The sequence below is a fragment of the Lactuca virosa genome, chromosome 6 (assembly GCF_052849685.1).
Source record: "Lactuca virosa cultivar CGN04683 chromosome 6, Lactuca_virosa_CGN04683_v6, whole genome shotgun sequence".
NCBI classification, from domain to species: domain Eukaryota; kingdom Viridiplantae; phylum Streptophyta; class Magnoliopsida; order Asterales; family Asteraceae; genus Lactuca; species Lactuca virosa.
The window spans coordinates 27,819,899-27,838,760 of record NC_136431.1 but is presented as its reverse complement, the minus strand read 5'-3'; the positions used below and the strand labels follow the sequence as shown (position 1 = coordinate 27,838,760).

Here is an 18,862-nt window from a genome sequence, read left to right as displayed (position 1 = left end):
TTGTTAAACAGTCAAAAGACTGTTTCCCCACCAAAATTCACCCGTTACAAAAAGAAAGTTTTTCATTCGTCGTCTCGTCCCGTCTCCGGAACCACGTCACACGCATCCCACCGGAGTTGGGGGCGGTGTTCACACGTGGGGAGTCGCGCCATGTCAGCCCAAGACGCGTGGAACTAGCCCCATACCGGATAGCCTGAAGTGTGACCCTCTTGTTTGCATCGGGAACCAAAGGGGTGATTATTTTGTATGATCAAATAGATGGATAGAAATGGGAATCAAAAAGCCACGGGGGTTTACATGATATCTTTGGCTAGGGGTTTGATTGACATGTGCATTTAGTTGTGGAAGACTCTCTAACTCGGTGGGACAATCTAGTTTCCATTAAGGTGAATTTTTTGGCTTTTTTGGCTTGGAGAATAAAGCTTAACAAATTTCCATGTAAGACAGAATCTTGACAAATGTGGAATTGAAATTGACTATTTTTTGTGTGCTACATGTAGTTCAACCACTAAGACTTTAGAGCATACTTTCTTTAATTGCCCTCTCGTGGTTGCTATTTGGTCACAAATAGCTCGTTGGTGAAACGTTGATGTGTCGAGTTTTGCAAATTCCACATAGTTTCTTCTTTGGAAGAGTCAATTAATATTACTTCACCGTAGAAAAAGTGTTTTGATATAGTTCTCCTTACGGCTTGCTAGGTGATTAGGATGTTTCCGAACAAGACATATTTTGGAGAGGTTGACCAAAGAAAGCCACTATTTTTTTATAGAGTCTTGATCATTATAATGGGTTTTGTTTGTAATAGGAATGCCAATTTAAAAATTAATTGGGTTTGTTGGCTTCAAAACCCAATTAGTATTATTAACTCTATGTAACTCTCTTTGTTTTTCTTAACACCTTGCTAAGTTGTTTTAATATCAGAAACTATATAATAGAACCTTCGGAAAAGGGCAAATGCAATCTCGACCAACGATATTTTTTTGAATGAAAACTAATAAACTCATTTCATCCTAAATGAAAATTCCAGTCAAATAAAGTTCGTTTTAACAAGACTAGTATAAAAAAAATGTATTTAAAAGTGTTATAGAATGTTGTTGAAAATGAAATGGACGTGTTAATAACTTTTGCTACATCTTCCGTTTATAAATTGTTATCTTTTTTTTTTTTTTTTTTTTTTGCAAAATGTTAATATAACATTGCTTTTTATCATCAAACAGACTACGCAAAAGCCCAATAAAAAGAATGGGCGACTGTGAGCAACGTGAATGGCCTACTAAGATTTATTATTCAGGAATCATGAATTAGGACTTAGGAGGACCAAACCCTAAGGCCTAAGCCCTTTTAGGTTGATAAAAATCAGTTAGTAACCTAGTAAAGTCATACGTTATTTTAATTTATTCGATTGTGTAATTGATTTTATTAGCAAAGCTAAAAAATCTAATTTAAAAAGGTAACATCTCGAGTTTATTTATGGAAGTAAGACATTACGTTTTATGATTGGAAATTTGTTTGTTAATGAACTGATTTACATGTATGGAATATTTAGGAGTAATTATAGAAAATGGAGTGTTTGGATAAATCTAGATAACTCTTTTGCATTCTAACAAATGGTTTCGTACAACCAATTCAAAGGCTTTATACTGCATTTGACATACAGTTTCAGCTCATTTATATATTGTAACAAGATAATCACAAATATATACAACTATTTCAATAGATTATAGATGTTTCTTTTTAAGCTCATAATACCAAGCTCAAATAGAAAAAAGAAACAAAATCCACATGATATCAATTATTATTATTATTATTATTATTATTATTATTATTATTATTATTATTATTATTATTATCATCATGGAGAAACAAGAACCCAAACTTAATTTTAGAAAGAAAAAAAAATTATATCAAGGAAGAGCATAGTGTACACTAATGCGGCGTTGGATCGCTCCTCTACACGAAGGACACTCCTTCATTCCTTGTTTTTCATGAAGCTCATTGCATTTTACACACACCACCTGATGTGCACTTGGCAGAAACACCACTGACATTTCCTTCGATAAACACATCACACATTTCCTTTTCCCGGTTCACAACACCTCCACCACCACCTCCGCCAGTGACCGAGACTTTTTCCGGTATCACCTTGGCGGTTTCCAGCAGGGAAGCGGCGGCTTTACTGTCGGATAATTTATTGGTATAGCTTATACCTCTTCTCAAAGCAACGATTTTTTAAGAATCTGATTTAGTCTTAAAAATGAGATTTTTTTTCGAGTTTTTCGATGTCGTCTTTATATTTTTTAAAGATTTTTTTTCTGCTTTTGATCTAGTTAAATCTTCTCTTGATTTAGCCAATATTTCTCCTTCTTGCCTTCCGATTTTATACTTAACCGCATGATTAACCACTTCTTCTTTCGCTTTCTCTTCTTGTTTCCATCTCATCTGCGAATTACAACATAGATCGAATCAACTGTCTGCTTGAGACCAAATGACCATTTTACCTTTACATTTCAACATAGAGATTTCACGATATTCATCAACTTTTACATTAGAGGAGTAGGGAGGAAAGAAAATAAGAGCAAATATTGCTTAAAATTCCACTTTTTCAAGAACATACCTCAAGTTGATCTCTTTGCTCTTTAGCAAGTTGAAGATCTTCTTGCAGCTGAGCTAACTTGCGATTCTCAACTATAAGCTCTTCCTGAAACAAGGTCTTGTTTTTCTCCCATAATTGTAATTACATAAGTGTCTTCTTTTCTCTCTTCTATACCTCTTGATAGCTAGCAGCTGACTCAGCAGCCTGTAAATTTGTAGCTTCCATTTCTAGCCTTAAGTTAGCATTCTCAACATCCAATCTACAGACAGTTGAGTTGGCACGCCCAACCTAGCTGCTAGCTTTGCTTAAAGCATTTTCCATTTCAGAAAGCTTCTGCATGGTGTTCTCTTATAATGTTTGTTTCTCTTTCTTTAATCACTATACTTCCTCTTTTTCTTGTCTTAGTGTTTTAAGTTTAGTTTTGTCTTTACCAAGTCTACGTGCAACTTTCATGACCTTCTGATTATCCCATTTTGTCCATTCATGTAACTGGTTTTGAAGCTCATGTACCCTTGGAAGAAGTTTTAAAATTGTTTCATCTTTTTTATCTTATGGGATCCACCGCCCAAAGGGTATTGTGGGATTATTTGTTTTTACAGGAAGTGAAAGAGATAAATCGGTTTCAAGAGTGATATTGGTATTTGGTGATGTAGAAAGGCTGCTACTTGAAGTTTCTATATTGAATAGAGGGGAAATAAGGACAATTTGTGTGGAAGTGGAACCATTTTTAAGAATGGTATCCGTAGATTGTGACATAGACTTTAGTTTCTTATCAAGAATTAAACCACAAATGTTACCAAGTTTACTAGCTCTAGAAGTCCCTTTTAACCCATGTGTGTGATAGGTTTTATCCAAATGAACTAATTTTTGTCTTAGTATATAATCTCTCTTATTAATCCTAATGATCTTTCTACTCCCTAAACCTTTTTCTTCATGGGTTTGTGATGAAAAGCTAATGGATTTACTCATTGTTTTAGAAGTAGAGATTTGGGTCCCTTTCTGTGATGAAAATTTGTCTAAAACAAATTGGGTCTTTGGTTTTAAATGAGGAATTTGTGAAATTAGTGGTGCCTAAGACATAGAATTATTTACACATGGTATGGAAGCCATTACAAGTGCTTCTAAAGGAGCAGAAAGGGAAGAATGATTTGCTTTACATGGATTTTGAAAAGTTTCTGAATTGTTACCTTCATTCTTAATTTGGGTGTTAACCGAATTAGAGGAACAACCATTTGAAGCCCATTACCATTCATTGCACAAGCTTGAGAGACATTCATATCAGATATAAACAAGCACCACATTGCATCTTCGGTGCTAAAGAAAGGTCCGACTTCACGAAGAATACAAACTAGTTTTGCAAGTGTATACTTCTCCATTTGTTGTAGATTTTCAAAGTGATGTTGTTCCCTCAATGGATAGACCTCTTGTTTGTTTCTAAGTAATATCAAATTGTTTTCTACTATATTTGACAATGTATATTTATAACCACAACAAATACCAACCCTGAGAACAACCTTAGTTGCAACTTCTTCTGTGCAACCAAAAGAAACTATTTTCTTAAAAACACTCTTGAAGATTGCGTCTAAGTTGGCTAAAAAAAGTTCTTTTAGCTCAGATTCTGTTAGATTACTCCAATCAGCATCATGAAATTCATCATTCGCTTCTAGTTCCACTCAATTGCGATTGGCTGATCCTAATCCTCCTACTACACAAGAGAGCCCTAGGTCAAGTTTGAGGGAATCCATATTTTCATTGTAACACTTGAATCCTGGTATGTTCTTATTTTTGCCTTAAAAGATTTGCATTTTGGTCCTTGAGCAGTACGCGAGGCGTACCACTTGGTATGCTTAGCGTACAAGCTGTAAAGCGAGTATGCGGGCTGTACCACTTGGTACGCTTAGTGTACTCATGCTAGGGTGGGACGGGACTCCAGGCATGTATGATGGGCGTACATCCTTGTACGCGGGGCGTACGTGAAAGATGTTGAAATGACCTAGTTTATGGTGTTGCACCCTATATAAAGGCCATAAGTCCTCATAGATGGCCTCCTTACCAGCCTCCACTGCCAATAAAACCCTAAAATTGATACTTAAGTCTCTTGGTGGAGTTCTTGAGCTAGTAAGAAGTTCTTGGTGCTCAATTTTGGTCTTTGTGAAGGAAGAGGATAATCTTGAAGTTGTCTTGCTTGGTGGAAAGGCTTTGGATCCAGAATCATCTTCTTTTATGTAAGCTTTCTAAGGTATCAAGTTTGAACCTTAACTTGTAGATGTGTAGATCCCTTCATATTGTGCTTTGTTATGCTTTTAATCCCTTTTTGGTTTGATGAGAGAGTGAATTCGTTTTAAGGGCTTGTTTTTCCAGATCTGAGTTTGTATTGGACACCTTGAGCATAAAGGTGCAAGCTTTATGAGATAATTGGTTACATGCATGCATTAAGTCACTTATTAAGTCCCTTTCTAAGCTTAAGAGCTTCATTTAGACATGCATGAACGTAAAGTTGGCAACTTTACGTGGTTTTCCAACTCAAGGAAGTTATATTTTATGTTTTGGGGCTATGTATTAAAGGATTAAGGACTGAAAATGAAGTTTTGGTTGAATGGGTGAGTATGTTAGGCGTACAAGCAGGTACGCTTAGCGTAAAAGCCCTCAAGCAAGTACGTTGCGCATACGTGCTGAGTACGCCCCGCGTACTCAGTCAAGTGGGCTTTGCATAGTTGGGCTTTGGATTTGGGCTTTTCTTTGGGCTTAAAGGCTTGGGGCCTTATTGGGCCACCTGAATGAAAGATCTTAGATTAGGAAAATTTAGTGGGCCTTAGGGTAGGGTCCATGGAAGGATTTGGGCCCAATTTGGAAAATTGGGCCATATGTGGGCCTTGGATGGATATTTGATCTTTGGGCCCTTAGATTGAAAGTTTGGGTTGAAGTCTAGACCAAAAATAGATATAAGGTAAAATGGTCTTTCACCCTAAGTGTGGGCTGAGGGATATAGTTTTGACTCCGATGGTTAATTAGATTTTTTGGTTATTGATAGCTCGGGGACTTGTCCGACTAGCAGCCAAGGATTTCAGTATGACTCAGGAGTGCGAGGTGAGTCTCCTCACCATGTATAGCGGGTCGAAGGTACCAATGCCGCCCCATGATCTGATATGTTAGAATACTTATTGTCTATGTGACACTAGTATGTGTATGTGCTTGTATGCTTACTGGGCGGGACCTAATGATTATCTTGTATGCTATTATTTGTTATGTGGTATGAATTGTATGTGGGCGGGGCCCGTTATCCGAGTTAGGGTTGGGCCCGTTATACTCATTGGGCGGGCCCATTATGCGAGTTAGGGCGGGGCCCGTTATAATCATTGGGCGGCCCCGTTATGTGAGTTAGGGCGGGGCCTGTTATACTCTTTGGGCGGGGCCTGTTATGTGTTTTATGTTTGGTATACGGTATCTTGGGGAACTCACTAAGCTCTGTGCTTACGATTTTCAGTTTATGTTTCAGGTACTTCCTGTTCCAAGGGGAAGAGCTCGGGATGACTGCATTGCACTCACCACATGGTTTCCGCTTTTGGGATATTACTCTGATTGATATGATGTTTGATACACTTATTTTCATTTGGGTTGTATGGATAATGTTTTGGAATACTGTTTTATTTAAATTAAAAATGAAATTTTTGGATCATATTTTTGGGACGTTACAAGTTGGTATCAGAGCCTTGGTTTGAGGGATTTGGGCACACTCTCGTGTGTGTCTGAACTTAAACTGGGGATTTGGTAACGCTTTTCAAAATAAAATATGTTTTTTAAGAAAAGGGTTTTTCTAAAATAAGAAAAGGTGTGGTGCATGCAATCAACCGAGCTCAAGTAAGTTTTCCCAGAATACCCATACATGTTATCTGATATGCTTTGATTTGTGAATCTATGAATCGCATGCTAGTTAGGGCTAAGGATCTGCTCAGTTTTTGCTAATAGAATGCGAGGAGAGATGACTTTGTATGCCTATTATGTGACCTTATAGACTTGCATGCTAGTACTGATCAGTCAGTGATAGGATGGTCAGGTTAGGTGATGCTTGGTTCTGATTACTTGATGCTCGAATGATGCTTGCTTTGTGATTTTAGGAGTTCTAACTAGCTTCAGCTAACTAGTAAGCGAATATGATAGGTTGCATATTATGGGAGCTAAATAATTTTAGAATGTTAGGTTTTAACTCTATTGCGCAGCTCTTGTTTGAGTCCAACCGTTGTAATGTGAGACCTCTGATTCGAAGAATTATTTGGTTTTAGTGATATGTAATTGTATTCGTGAGCTAGTTAGAAGAAGTTAGTGGGAGTTCCTTTTGCAGCTGACGACGGAGAGTAGTATGGAGTTTGCCCTAGGAAAACCTAGGATGAGATCTAGTGTTGGGAGCCTTATCTGTGAGGGAAAGTTGTATGGATATAAAGTAACTTGGGTGAGTCAAGGAAATCCTTGAAGAAAGTACGGATAGATGTGGAAGGTAGTATGGGCCCGTACTACTGGAAGCAGAGGATCCGTACTCGATTCAAGGAGGGTTGCGATGAAACCAGGGAGCTTGTGGAGTTGTGATTCCCCGAGGCAGCCATGTTGGCAGTTCTGGTGCTGGGGAGGGCTTAGGCTCAGGATTTGGATCCGGGCAGCTAGATGACCAGACGAGGGAGTTCATCTAGTCTGATATTACGCGTAGTTTCCTTGAGCAGACTCCTGTGATCTTTGGCTCGGTCAAGGAGGGTATTCTAGAGATTCTTGTTGAGCGTTTGAGCGCCTTTCGCACAGAGGTTGTGGCTTTGGTTGGGACGCATTCTTTGACCTTCAGGGAGTTCCGAAGATGTGGAGCTTCGGATTATCACGGGGCGAGGGACTCAATTATGAGCAGGAGCTGGTTAGCAGATATTGCTAACGCCTTCCGTACCAGTCGTTGCCCCGTGGGGGACAAGGTCATACTAGCTTCCTGCCTTCTGAAGGATAGGGCACAAGACTGGTGGGAGGAGGTAGGACATGTGGTGGGTGATGATGTTGTTGATGTGATAACCTGGGATGATTTATCGACCAGATTCTGAGCTGAGTTTGCACCAGTGATTGAGGTGCAACAGTTGGCGCACGAGTTTCAGGATCTCCGCTAGACTACAGAGATGGTGTTTGAGATCTCTGCTATGCTTCGAGAGAGGGAATTTCTAGTTCCGAAGTATGTGGTGGACGAGGAGATGAAGAAGGCCCGGTATGATGAGATGTTGAGGAGTGACATTCGTCAGTTTGTGAGCTGGTTCAACTGCAAGACGCTGGAGGATATGATAGCTCGAGCTAGGGAGAGGAATGTTGATCTGGAGATGGAGAAGAAGAGGAAGCCATATTTTTGTCTAGTGTTGAGGGTTTGAGCAAGAGGCCTATAGTTGTTGATTCGCGAGGGAAGGGCCAGCAGGACCGAGGCCGCTGCGGCAAGTGTGGCAGGTCTCACGAGGGGACGTGCAGGGTGGGTGGTTCTGGCTGCTTCAAGTGTGGCTGGACTGGTCATATTAGAAGGGATTGTACTGCTACCACCACTATCACCCTGGTATCTGATCTGATTTGCTTTCATTGCAATCAAAGGGGACCCGAGAAGGCCTATTGTCTGAGTTTGGTTGCAGCAGGACCGGTGTCAGCACCCACTCTTGTGACTCTTCGTATTATTGACGGCCACCAGGGCCGGGCAGACACGTCTATGGCGAAGTGCAAGGCTTTCTAGTTGACGGCCGAGGAGGCGTGTGCAGCTCTCGATGTGGTGACGGGTATTTATCTTCTCCTTATCTCTTTATTTATATTGAATTGCTTGCTTATGATTGTGTGTTTTACTTTACGATCTTTCCTTTTGAACGGTATTTATGTATTGGTATTGTTTGATTCGGGGGCTACCTGATCGTTTGTTTCTCTTGCGCTGAGCAAGAGATTTGCTAGACCTCCGGGGGAGTTGGATTATCCTCTAGATGTCGAGATTGCTGATGATATGTCTGTTCGGGTTGTGAGAGTTCATCGAGGTTGTACCCTCCAATTATTCAGCAAGTAGTATCTGGTTGATTTGGTTCCCATTCATCTGTGTGGGGACAAGGTTATTGTGGGCATGGATTGGTTGAGACCTAACGAGGCAGTGATTGACTGTGAGCAGAAGTTGGTTCGGGTTCGGACCCCAAGTGGGGGAGAGTTGGTGATTCATGGGGAAAGACCACAACGTAGGCCGATTATGTGTTCTGCAGCGAGGGCCAGGCGCTACCTTCAGTAGGTTTGCTCGGGTTATGTCGTCTATGTCATGGATACCCAGGATAAGGGTAAGTTGTCCGTGGATGATGTGCCGATTATGCGGGATTATCTTGATGTATTCCCGGAGGATTTTCCTGGGGTGCCTCCCGAGATGCAGGTGTTATCTACACAACTACTGGATCTGTTAGACAAGGGATTTATTCGACCGAGCAGTTTGCCTTGGGGAGCACCGATTTTTTTGTGAAGAAGAAGGACGAGTCTCATCGTTTGTGCATCGACTACTGAGAATTGAATAAGGTAACAGTGAAGAACTGTTATCCATTTCCAAGGATTGATGATCTTTTCGACCAGCTTCAGGGTGCATCTTGGTTCTCCAAGATTGATTTGCGATCAGGTTATCATCAGATGCGGGTCAGGGATGAGGATGTGTAGAAGACAGCTTTCCGGACTCGTTATGGTCATTACAAGTTCGTGGTGATGCCTTTTAGGTTCACCAATGCTCTAGTCGTGTTCATAGATCTCATGAACCGCGTGTGCAGACTGATGGTAGATCGGTCTGTGATAGTGTTTATTGATGATATCTTGGTTTATTCCAAGACTCGGGAGCAGCATGAGGAGCACTTGAGGGAAGTGCTTGAGACATTGAGGAGGGAGATACTTTTCGCAAAGTTCTCCAAGTGCGAGTTCTGGTTGTGCGAGGTGCAGTTTCTGGGGCACCTTGTCAACCAGAAGGGTATTCTGGTCGATCCGGCCAAGGTCGAAGCCGTGATGCAGTGGGAGGTTCCGAGGTCTCCATCTGAGATTCAGAGCTTTCTTGGTTTGGCTGGTTACTATCAGAGATTCATCCATGATTTCTTCAAGATAGTTGTTCCTTTGACCCGAATGACCAAGAAGACGGTTACTTTCCGCTGGGGGCTTGAGTAGCAGGCAGCTTTCGAGACTCTAAGACAACGGTTGTGTGAGGCGCTGATTCTGACCATGCCAGAGGGTGTTGATGATTTCGTGATTTATTGTGATGCTTTGATCACCGGTTTGGGGGCCGTGGTTTTCACCCTCAAGATTTGACGACATTACCTCTATGGGGTTCGTTATACTATTTACATGGATCACAAGAGCATGAGGTACTTGATGGACCAGCCGAATCTGAATATGATGCAGCATCGATGGTTGGATGTGGTGAATGATTATGATTGTGAAATCCTTTATCATTCGGGGAAGGCCAATGTGGTGGCCGATGCTCTCAGCCGTAAGGCGGTCGTGACTCCGATCAGATACATATGTTTGAGGATGACCGTGATTACTCCATTATTGGAGCGGATTTGTGAGGCTCAAGTCGAGGCTATGAAGAAAGAGCACCGGAAGAGCGAGCGCGTTGTGGTTCAGGTGGCTTCCTTTGATTATGATAGTCGTGGATTGTTGACTTTGCACCGTCGAGTCTGGGTTCCGTATTGGGGTGGTGTATGTCAGATTATGATGGTGGAGGCTCACAAGTCGAGGTTATCAATTCATCTCAGGGAGACGAAGATGTATAGAGATCTTCTTCTTGATTATTGGTGGCCCTGCATGCAGCAGGATGTGGCATGGTATGTAGAGTGGTGCTTCACTTGCAAGAAAGTCAAGGTCGAGCATCAGCGTCCTCACGGAAAGATGCAGCCGTTGGAGATTCCCATATGGAAATGGGAGGACATCACTATGGATTTTATCACGAAGCTTCCCAAGACTGCGCACGGAGTGGATTCGATATGGGTCATCGTGGATCGTTTGACCAAGAGCATGCATTTCGTTTCGATTCAGGAGAGTATTTCCGCAGAGAAGTTGGTCGAGATTTATATCAGGGAGGTGGTGGCACGTCATGGCGTCGGTGTCAGTGGTTTCCGATAGAGATGTTCGGTTCACTTCCAGGTTTTGGAAGAGGTTCGATGACGAGTTGGGTACTCGTCTCCATTTTAGCACAACTTTTCATCCGGAGACTGATGGTCAGAGCGAGCTGACTATTCAGACTCTTGAGGATATGTTGCGTGCGTGTTGGATTTTAGTGGGAGGTGGGATACGTATCTTCTGTTAGCGGAATTTTCGTATAACAACAGTTATCACGCCAGCATTGATCGACCTCCTTTTGAGATTCTCTACGGGAGGAAATGCAGGACCCCGATTTGTTGAGGCGAGGTCTGTCAGCGGGTTATGGGGAGTACTGAGGTGGTACTCAAGACCATAGGTTTGGAGCAGGCTCCAGACAGCTTAGAGCCGGCAGAAGAGTTATGCCAACAAGTGACGGTCAGACTTAGAGTTTCGGGTGGGAGATATGGTTATCCTGATGGTGTCACCTTGGAAAGGTGTCATCCGATTCAGGAAGTGGTCAAGTTGTGCCGCATGTATATTGGTCCCTTCAAGGTTTTGGCTCGGGTGGGCCGGGTTGCGTATCGCTTAATCTTCTAGTCGAGCTCAGTTAGATTCATAGCATGTTTCACGTCTCTCAGTGGCGTAAATGTTTAGTGGATGATTCCGCAGTGGTTTGGAGGATATTCAAGTGGATGACCGCCCAAATAATATTGAGAGACCGGTGGCGATTCTAGATTGGAAGACGAAAACCTTGAGGAACAAGGCTGTCGGGTTGGTTAAAGGGCAATGGCAGCACCATAAGGGTTCGGATTGGACTTAGGAGCTCGAGGATGATATGAGGGAGCATTATCCGGAATTATTCGGGGCAGCGGACTTCGAGGATGAAGTCTGATTCAAGTAGGGGAGAATTGTAACACTTGAATCCTAGTATGTTCTTATTTTTGCCTTGTTATTAAAAGATTTGCATTTTGGTCCTTGAGCAGTACGTGGTGCGTACAACTTGGTACGCTTAGCGTACAAGCTGTAAAGCGAGTACGTGGGGCGTACCACTTGGTACGCTTAGCGTACTCATGCGAGGGTGGGACGGGACTCCGGGCATGTACTCTGGGCGTACATCCTTGTACGCGGGGCGAACGTGCGAGATGTTGAAACCCTAATTTAGGGTGTTGCACCCTATATAAACGCCTTAAGTCCTCATGCATGGCCTACTTACCAGCCTCCATAGCCACTAAAACCCTAAAATTGATCCTTAAGTCTATTGGTGGTGTTCTTGAGCTAGTAAGAAGTTCTTGGTGCTTATTTTTGGTCTTTGTGAAGGAAGAGGAGAATCTTGAAGTTGTCTTACTTGGTGGAAAGGCTTTAAATCCAATATCATCTTCTTTTGTGCAAGCTTTCTAAGGTATCAAGTTTAAACCTTGACATATAGATGTGTAGATCCCTTCATATTATGCTTTGTTATGTTGTTGGTCCCTTTTTGGTATGATGAAAGAGTGAAGTTGTTTTAAGGGCTGGTTATTCCAAATCTGAGTTTGTATTGGACACCTTGGGAATAGGTGCAAGCTTTATGATACAATTGGTTACATGCATGCATTAAGTCACTTATTAAGTCCCTTTTTAAGCTTAAGAGCTTCATTTAGACATGCATTAACGTAAAGTTGGCAACTTTACATCGTTTTCCAGCTCAAGGAAGTTAGATCTATGTTTTGGGCCTATGTCTTAAAGGATTAAGGACTGAAAATGAAGTTTTGGCTGAATGGGTGAGTACGTTGGGCGTACAAGCAAGTATGCTTAGTGTACAAGCCCTCAAGCGAGTACGTTGCACGTACATGCTGAGTACGCCCCGTGTACTCAGTCAGGTGGGCATCACATAGTTGGGCTTCAAATTTGGGCTTTTCTTTGGGCTTTATGGGTTGGGCCGTGTTGGGCCACCTGAATAAACTAGCTTGGATTAGGAAAAATTAGTGGGCCTTAGGGTAGGGTGCATGGAAGGATTTGGGCCCAATTTGGAAAATTGGGCCATATGTGGGCCTTAAATGGATATTTGATCTTTGGACCCTTAGATTGAAAGTTTGGGTTTAACTCTGTGACCAAAAATAGGTAGGGGTAAAATGGTACTTTTACACTAAGTATGGGCTGAGGGATATAGTTTTGACTCCAATGGTTAATTGGGTGTTTTTTATTATTGATAGCTCGGGGACTTGTCGGACTAGCAGCCAGGGATTTCAGTGTGACTCAGCAGTGCGATGTGAGTTTCCTCACCATGTATAGCGGGTCGAAGGCACCAATGCCGACCCATGATCTGATATGTTAGAATACTCATTGTATGTGTGACACTAGTATGTGTATGTGCTTGTATGCTTACTGGGCGGGGCTCGATGATTATCTTGTATGCTATTATTTGTTATGTGGTATGAATTGTATGTGGATGGGGCCCGTTATGCGAGTTAGGGCGGGACCCGTTATACTCATTGGGTGGGGCCCGTTATGTGAGTTAGGGCGGGGCCCGTTATACTCTTTGGGCGGGGCCCGTTATCTGTTTTATGTTTGGTATGCGGTATATTGGGGAACTCACTAAGCTCTGTGCTTACGGTTTTCAGTTTATGTTTCACGTACTTTCGGTTCCAAGGGGAAGAGCTCGGGATGACTGCATTGCACACACCACAGGGTTTCCGCTTTTGGGATATTACTCTGATCGATATGATGTTTGATACACTTATTTTCATGTGGGTTGTATGTATAATGTTTTGGAATACTGTTTTATTTAAATTAAAAATGAAATTTTTGGATCATATTTTTGGGACGTTACATTCATGATTAAAACTACACATGTCACACCCATTGGAGTGTGCATGACTCTCAAATTTTTCAGCGGAGAACTCGTAGCTTAAGCATTCATGGTGTGATGGTGAAATTATATTATGTGAACCAGTTGGTGGTGGTGGATCAGCTCTGAATTTTCTCTTGTTCGTACTTCCCTTTTCTTGGACTGTTGTAACAGATGATCCACGGCTGGAACTACTACTACAGGATTTTGCAACAATAGAAGTCATTGTTTGTAGTTGTGCAACAAAATCTATTATAAATTCCACAAATGATATACAATCTCCCCCACTTCAAGGCCCAACATCAAAATAATTAAATAACCAAATTTAAATAAATACCTTAGAAATATCAGTCGTTACAATTCTCCCTCACTTGAATGAGACTTCGTCCTTGAAGTCCGTTGCCCCGAACAACTGTGGATAGTGCTCCCTCATCTCGTCCTCGGGCTCCCAAGTCCACTCTGACACCTTGCGGTGCAGCCACTGCACCTTTACTAGCTCTACAACCTTGTTCCTCAAGGTCTTCATCTTCTGATCCAAAATTGTCACTGGTCTCTCAATATAATTTAGGCGGTCATCCCCCTGAATATCCTCCAATGGAACAACTGCGGAATCATCCACCAAACACTTCTGCATCTGAGAGACATGAAATGTGTTATGAATCTAACTGAGCTCGGCTGGAAGATCTACATGATACGCAACCCGACCCACCCGAGCCAAAACCCTGAAGGGACCAATATACCTAGGGCCCAACTTGCCCCGCTTCTTGAATCGGATGACACCTTTCCAAGGTGACACCTTCAGGAGAATCATATCTCCCACCTGAAACTTCAAATTTGACTGACGCCTGTCAGAATAACTCTTCTGCCGACTCTGAGCTGTTTGGAGCCTGCTTTGAACCTGCTGAATCCTCTCAGTGGTCTTGAGTACCACCTTAATACTCCCCATGACTCGCTTACCGACCTCACCCTAGCAAATCGGGATCCTTCATTTCCTCCCGTAGAGCATCTCAAAATGAGGTTGATCAATGCTAGCGTGGTAACTGTTGTTATACGAAAATTCTGCTAACGGAAGATACGTATCCCACCTCCCACCAAAATCCAACACGCGCGCACGTAGCATATCCTCAAGGGTCTGGATAGTCTGCTCGCTCTACCCATCGGTCTGCGGATGAAAAGTTGTACTAAAATGGAGACGAGTGCCCAACTCGTCATTAAATCGCTTCCAAAATCTGGAAGTACAATGAACATCCCTGTTTGAAACCACTGATACCGGCACCCCATGACATGCCACCACCTCCCTGATATAAATCTTGGCCAACTTCTCTGCATAAATACTCTCCTGAATCGGGATAAAATGCGCGCTCTTGGTCAAACGATCCATGATGAACCAAATCGAATCCACTCCATGTGCAACCCTAAGAAGCTTCGTGATAAAATCCATAGTGACGTCTTCCCATTTCCATACGGGAATCTCCAACGGTTGCATCTTGTCGTGAGGACGCTGATGCTCGGCCTTGACTTTCCTGCAAGTCAGGCACCGCTCGACATACCATGCCACATCCTGCTTCATGCAGGGCCACCAATAATCAGGACGAAGATCCCTATACATCGCCGTCACCTAGGGATGAATGGAGCTCTCTATATATCCCGCTTATATTACTTGTCGATTATCCTTAACAGTCGCCGTCTGGCCACCCCATTTCGTTTAGATGAAATACTTGTAGAACCCATATTTACTTTCTAAAGTTTCTTCCCATTGCCATCGAACCCCAACAAAGAGGAAGGAAGAAACCTGCAATTCCAGCGACATTTTATTTTCTGAAACCTACAACTTTGTCTCTTTTTCCTCTTTTTTTAGAGCATGTAACTCAAACCCTTTGGGATTTTCTATGTGCAATTTTAATAACTCCACCATTGTTTTGGTTGAGAGTAAATTTGGAAAACAAGATCATATTCAAGGTTTATGTAACTGGTGATTTTAGAAGGTCATGATTGCAACATGATATGGGATGTATCTTTCTTTGTGTTCTTATTTAGTGGCTTGGTGGATGACGACGACCACGATAGTGGTGGTGATAACGATGGTGTATATATATATACACACACACACACATAGAGAAAGAGAGAGAGAGAGAGAGAGAGAGAGAGAGAGAGAGAGAGTTAGAATCATATATAACCTATAATTATTGTGTGGATGTATGACTAGATGTGGTCCAATCATTTGAACATGGGTATTATAGTAAATTGGTTATTTAAATTAATTATTATCTTCCTTCTTGTCCCTAAATTTTAGATTTTGGTGAGTATGAGCTACTCCTAAGCCTCCAATTTGTATTTTCAGACGTTTCTGGACATCTTATATCATAAAGGTCCAAGCATGGACGTTGTTTAGTCCCCATTCAATAGTTAAAGTGTAGGATGGGGTGCAATAAGCTAGGTTTTAGAGTTTGGGCTCCTTGTGTCCACCTAAAGTGTAACGACCCAAAAATCAAGGGTAAAAATTTTATTTTTATTATAGTCAAAACACAGATATCTTTTAATCCAAGTATTCCAAAAACATTGCTAATTAAAAACATTTATCAGAGTTCATCCGAAATCACATAATGCGGAAAACATGGGTATGTGTGCTGCGATCAAGCTGAGCCATTCCTTTCCAAAACAATGATACCTTAAACCATAAACAAAACTGTAAGCATAAAGCTTAGTGAGTTCCCCAGAGCATACCCCACACAATCCACATAACCATATAATCCATATCAACTATAACAGCTACATAAACCATATCAATCACATAAGCAATATAAACCATACATAGGATGTCGTGGAAACCCTCCAGGGTCTTACACACATAATCACATAAACCGTATCCACTACACAAGTCATGCATATAACATATAGGGATACCCTGGAAACCCTCTAGGGTCTTACTCCGGGTGCCCTGGAAACCCTCCAGGGTCTTATCCCACTTCCATGGGAACCCCCACATGGTCTTCACTAAGTACCAATGAAACCACACATACATACATATGAGCTAGACATGAAAACATATAAGGATGTCCTGGAAACCCTCCAGGGTCTTACACCGGGTGCCATGGGAACCCCCACATGGTCTTAACTAAGGATGTCATGGAAACCCTCCAAGGTCTTAAACCCTAGTGCCTCGGGAACCCCCGAGGTCTTTACCTAGGATGTCGTGGAAACCCTCCAAGGTCTTACACCTAGGTGCCCCGGGAACCCCCCGTGGTCTTCCTTGAAAGTATCACAAAGACAACTAGCATACCCAATATCACATAATCAACTAGCATACAACATATAACTAATTGCCATGGGAACCCCCGCATGGTCTTCACATAAATACATAATGTATCGATAGCACATTCCCAATAATCATCATAACTAAATAAATGGGCCGGCCTTGGTGTGTAACATCCAAAATTTTACGCCCAATTTAAACTTTTCAAGCATAAATAAAACCAAATAGTAATTATTTACAAAAGTGTTTTCAATTCATTATTCAATCAGAGTGTCCCAAAAGCCAGATCATAAGGATGAGGAGCGGTACGGTCACGCCTTCGCCTTGCCATGATCTCCTGAAGTACCTGAAACAACAAACTGAAAACTGTAAGCCCGAGGGCTTAGTGAGCTACCCCCAAAATACCAATACCACACTGATAATACCAAATCCGTAACAATCATTCAATCAACATGCATACTGGGCCATCGGCCTGACTGGACCGCCCTACAGGGCCTACAGTCCCACTGAATCTATACCGAGCCTTCGGCATGACTGGACCGCCACGTGGGCCTACAGTCTTCCCGGACCGCTCCTAGGGTGTGTTGGCCTTCAGCACAAAGCAGGACCGCCTCAACCCAAGCAACAAGCAAATAACCATGTGCGCATAACAAACTGTTGAAAAATGTTTTTATATGTGATCATCACTGAAATAAGACGAATTGGTTTTATATTATCTAACAAATATTATCAGTTATTTCAGGTTGCGTGGATTCGTGCTTAATTATGAAATAGAAAAATATGCAAAAGACGAAATACGCAAAGACGGAAAAATAGACGCAATATTTGGTCGTTTGAAGACAAAACAAATCAAGACTAAAATTGTCAAGAATTTAAAAACCTCAAGGGTCAAAAATGGAAATTCAATTCACAATTGGATATATATATATACAAGTGTTCGTGTGTATATATATATATATATATATATATATTATATAAATATATATATGTATATATATTATATTGTATATATATATATATGTATATTGTATATATATATATATATATATATATATATATACATGAATCATGCATATATATATATATATATATATATATATATATTGGAAAGAAATCTTCACAAAAGCAAAAGTACCAAACATCATGTGTGCTTCCAACCTTTACAATCAATCACTTCATTACTTTTTCTTAAACAAACAAGAGTTGCTTGATTCCTTTGCATATATATAGATGCATGTTTACATGAGTTTTTGTGTATGTTTTGTGTTTCCTTGTAATATATCTCCTATTACTCTCTCATCTCCAGAAGAATAAACACATAGCCAACCTCAAAATACTCTCCAAACACCCTCCAAATACCCTCCTTAAACCTCCTCCAAAAACCCTTTCAAATCACCACAACCATCATCACCTTGCTGTTTTTCGACATCAGAATTTGCAAGTTAAAAAAAAAATCACCGAGCACAACTCAAGAGATGAGAGAGTAATAGGGTGACAGATATATATATATTTTGAAAATATATGATCTGATTACCACGAATAAAGGCTCGGATACCAGTTACTGGGTGACAGATATATATATTTAAGGAGATAAGATGCAAAAAAAAAAAAGAAGTGCGGAATAAATATAAACTAGAAAGCTATAAATGACTGAAAGCTATAAATGAAATAAATGACAGTATTTAAATGACGTAAAGCTGTAATAAAATATATAAATATATAAATATATATAAAGTCGGTTCGTCAATAAATTGACTGAACTGGTTTAGAATTGGACTGGATCTTAATAGACTGTGTCTCTATTTGTTCAAAGTTCAGTCCGGTAAGTAACAATAAGTTCTTTTTATGTAACAATGAATTGTTTACAAAACGATACAAAATACACGGGTAATGTTTTTTTTGTATGTGGGTATGGGGTTTTTTAAGGTGATTTGATGAGGTTGAAGTGGGTATTTGGAGGGTGGTAGAAAGTGTAATAAGGTTGTAGTTTTGGTGGTATAAGGTAACAAAGAGGGTGATGTTGAAAGAGCTTTGGGTGATTACGAATATAGATTTTCGTAGTAAATCTCTCTGGATAGCAGAAGTTTGTTTCTGAGATAGATTTTCAACA

At 41.1% G+C, this 18,862-nt stretch overlaps 1 pseudogene; it reads right to left on the bottom strand.

The window, feature by feature from the left end:
- Nucleotides 1–1,904: 1,904 nt before the first annotated feature.
- Nucleotides 1,905–13,725, bottom strand: LOC145121405 (putative E3 ubiquitin-protein ligase RF298; annotated as a pseudogene).
- Between the last annotated feature and the right edge of the window lie 5,137 nt (nucleotides 13,726–18,862).